Genomic DNA, 4,171 nt, shown 5'->3' on the forward strand with positions numbered 1-4,171 from the left:
TCAGGACAAGCAGAGCTGACGATGTTATGGCAATGGGCGTTTTTGTTCTCGACGCGCTGTACATGGTAGACCAATCACAACAGACTGAGCTGTCTGGCCAATCAGAACAGAGTAGCTCACGGAAAGGAGGGATTTAGAGGGATTGATTCATTTGACGAGTCGTTTGAGAATCATTGAAAATGTGATGATGTGCAAATGTATATTATGAGGAAAAACTTTTTTTTTTTACCTTTTATACATGTAAACATGTTGTAGGAGACTCCACAACAACATTATGAAATTTTAAAATAGCATAATAGGAGCCCTTTAAGATTTCTGTCTGTTTCAGTCCTGGCTTTGCCATATGCATCTCTACGCCCTTTCTTAACATCATCTTGGCTGCGACTTTCTGAAAGCCTTTTATTGGCAAGGGGAGTTTGGAATCGACTTGTCGACTACAGACTAGTTATCTATCCAAGAAATCAATTACTTCCGAAGTAAATCATAGCGAGTGCCAACAAACCTGGTCCTTAATCTCATCTTGGAAAGATTTTGGGTAGCAAATGACCATCTTGCCCTTTCAGCGATGTGCCTCTTTCCTGATTTCTTGCACACAGTGAGTACTTCAGAAACCACAATCCTTCTCTCTGCTACAGATGGCCTCTGCTCAGTATCCAATAACTTTCTTGTACTTGAGGACATCTAACTCCAGGGAATGTCAAAGCTGTAATGACTGCTATTATTTCCACTGGCCAAGGACAAGGTTAGGACCCACTCCTGTCGCTACTACAGGAGTGGGAAAATCAGAGGTCTGGAAACTGTTTGGAGTGGTGCTGGATTCTGATGGAAATTCTACAGGTTATGTGCAATGCTCAAAATGCAAGGTGCGGATGAAATATGACAGCAAAAAAACAGGGTCATCCAGAAGATTTTTATTTGAGGCATATTTAGTAGCCTATATAATCTATTTATATATTTAAAGTTTGTTTCAGTTGTTTGTATTGTTTGTAGGCTATTGTTAAAAGACGTGAACATTAAAGGTTGATTTGAATTCCCGTCTGCTGGTCATGATAATACGTGTATGAGAAAAAAAAAAGAAAAAAAAGAAAATCGTCGTCGGGCCGCGGGCCTGGTTCGGGCAGATAATTCATGTTGATGTGTCGGGTTACATCGGGTCCGGGCTTTAAAAGCCACGGGCCGGGTCGGGTCGGGTCGGGTTGTAATTTTCAGGCCCGTTGAGAACTCTATCTCTGATGCAGGGAAGCAGACTTGGCATGATAGGTTTACTTACATTGAATGCAGGCCATAACTTTTCTGGTTTCTATTGGCTTCAGTACTGATTCAAGTTCATCTGCCACCACATATTTCCGGTCCTCAGCTAAAAAGACCCCCAAGGTTTTTAATCGCCTCCACCACTCGCTATATAACATCCTCTTAGAGGGAAGAGTTTCACTGCATGAAAAGAGCTGTATACGGAACAGTAAACTTCTGTATATTTCACAGATTTTTGGACATATTCAGAAATATACTGGCCATGAATGTCAAATTGCACACATCCGTGGTATACATCTGATTTTGTACCATTTCGGATGTATGTGACTGACGTAAACTTCCATGTTATGACCATTTGTTGCCATGGTAGGGGCTTTTATTTTATTGGTTAGGCTTAAAATTCAGCCCACCCAAAACCCACAAATGAAGGCCATCTTATACAACTTGTTACAGTCCTTCAATATTGTTCACAATATATACTATATATCAAGAATAAAATGTAATATCCAAAATTTAATAAGAATAAATAATAAAATATCCAAATTAACGATACAGAATATAAAAATACTAAAAAGAAATGAAAAAATTAGAACAGAGAGCTTCTCTGTGGTAGTGGTTTAACAACTCCCACCAGCCTCCCATCAACAACACCATCTTCTTCATCAGACATTAAATCCACAGTTGCTGTCTTCCACAGTTGTCTTTGTGGAGTCTGTGTGGAGGACCTTATACCTGGACTCCAGCAACTGCAAAATATAACAGAAACTTAACTACTGCCACTCACTGAAAAAGCTGATAGCATTTTGAAATAGCCATTTCAATTCAAAGTCCTTATTCTTTTCTTCCTTTGCTTCATTTTGGCAACAGCTTTTTAACTTACTTTCTCAACTGTGCTTTGTCAGGCTGGTCCATTGCATATTTCCTCCCTAGGGTTTCATAGTATGTATTGCAGGATGCTGAACAGAACAAAAAATTGATCAATAGTAACTGAAGACACTTTAAATGTGTAATCAAATGTATAAAAGGGGATTTAAAAAACATTTAAAATACCTTTTAAACTTCTGGGTCAGCATCAACATAACCACTCATACATTACTCTTGCAGAAGGTGTGTAGTCACGGTTTGATTGTGAGGAGAATTCCACACATGATTCTGTGAAATACACAATAACCATTTAAAAGCACTATACCGATACAAAAAGTAATAATATTTGTTTAAACAGTGTACTTACACCCGTGTCCTAACCAGACACGACGCGACTGCGAGATGCGTCGAAATCAATCAAAACCCACAGCCAATCAGAACAGCCTGTGGACGGAGTTTCGCGGCAAGTGCACAGCACCAGAGAGTAATCTTGACGGCAATCGCAAGAAAATGGCTAAGTAGGCTACATAATCATAATTCACAAATTTTACAACATTTAAACAATATTAAAAATACATAGGCTACTGAGTTACTAAAACAATCTTTGTCAAAGAACACACTTGTTTGTTCACCGTTTGAACGCTCTTGTTTTCATTTGTTTCATTTCAAGATCGGACGTGAATTATCCATTGTTGCTTTTACAGCTACAAAGCTGGCAACACTAAATTATATTCAAAGTCACATTACACCCTTTTAACATTAAATAAAGCACATAAACAGTACCTGAGATTATCATTGTCACACTTTGTGTTTGTTGTTCCAGTTCTTTATAGAATAGAATCGTTGCGTGTCGCCGTCGTGGCTGGTTAGGACAAAAACTCTGATTAACATGGAAAAGATATCTTTTATTGCACGTCGCGTATAGTTAGGACACGGTGTTACCCAGTCAGTGGATCATATTTGTGAGGATTGTTTTCAGAATTATGAAGGGTTCATACTAGCCTGGCAAGCCAGACCTACATCAAGATGTTAGGTCTGGGAACTCACAGTTGGCATACCTCAATCCGAGGGGCGGGATAATCCGTTGTCTTTCAAATTCCCTCTGCACGCAATAGGATAGTGCTACAACCAACCAGAGCAACGGACGGCTGTGGCTGAGTGAGTCCCATGCGTTTTTCCACCAGCGGAGCCAGTTGATATATTAAACTTTTGCCGAATCCGGTCGTCAAAACTCCGAACACATCTTCCTTTTTTAAGAATGACTTAAGTGACATTCTCTTAACTTCGCCAGCAGCATCTTCTTTGTTTTCAGGTAGCAGGGAAATCACCTAATGGAAATCATGCGCAACTCTGCCGTCATTATGTTAAGCCCGCCACCAACTCTATACACGATGTGATTGGCCTGACCAGAGTTTGGTTTTTCCAGCTCGAATGCCAACGGAGAGTTGCTAGACCACACTTTGCTGCAAAATAATTTTTGCTGCCGCTAGGGTGCGTCTAGATTTCTAGGCTAGGTTCATACTACTTCCTGTAAAAAGTGAAATTGAAAAAGTTTGAATGATTTTTACCAACTTCCCTTGCAAAAGAGAACTGTTTTTTCTTTGGGATATTACAAAGTAAAAATTTTTTTTTTTTAAATAGCATTCATGTAATCAATGCACACACTTTTATAAGACCTGAGACTATTCAACCAAACGATCAATGATAGGAACGATAAACATGAGCAGAACGTGAATGAATAGTAACATTTTAAACGTTTGAAATTAAAAAAAAAAATGTAATTGTGAAATGGACAGAGACAACCATGCACGTTCACATTGGAAAACAACGGAAAAACTGCACGGGCGGACACAAAAACAAGCGTCGTGAATGGCTGCTTATACATATACACCACTCCATCAAATAATTTTATACATATTAAATTGAACTTGCCGCAATGGTCACGTTTTATGTGCCCTTTTGGATTATTTGGTAACACTTTACATTAAGGTTCATTAGTTAACATTAGTTAATGCATTAATCTTTGCTAATGTAAGTTAATAAAAAATATAGCTGT

The 4,171-nt window shown here is 38.7% G+C and overlaps 1 long non-coding RNA gene across 1 annotated transcript; it reads right to left on the bottom strand.

Moving 5' to 3' along the window:
• Nucleotides 1-1,785: 1,785 nt before the first annotated feature.
• Nucleotides 1,786-3,231, bottom strand: LOC143718527 (uncharacterized). The gene is made up of 3 exons (XR_013196432.1): nucleotides 2,302-3,231; nucleotides 2,132-2,207; nucleotides 1,786-1,997 (listed from the first exon to the last, which is right to left on the bottom strand). It is a non-coding gene; the product is annotated as an uncharacterized LOC143718527 (long non-coding RNA).
• Nucleotides 3,232-4,171: the final 940 nt, after the last annotated feature.

This window comes from Siphateles boraxobius, unplaced genomic scaffold (assembly GCF_051911475.1).
Source record: "Siphateles boraxobius isolate OS27281-9 unplaced genomic scaffold, OSU_SipBor_1 61, whole genome shotgun sequence".
Classification (NCBI taxonomy): Eukaryota; Metazoa; Chordata; class Actinopteri; order Cypriniformes; family Leuciscidae; genus Siphateles; species Siphateles boraxobius.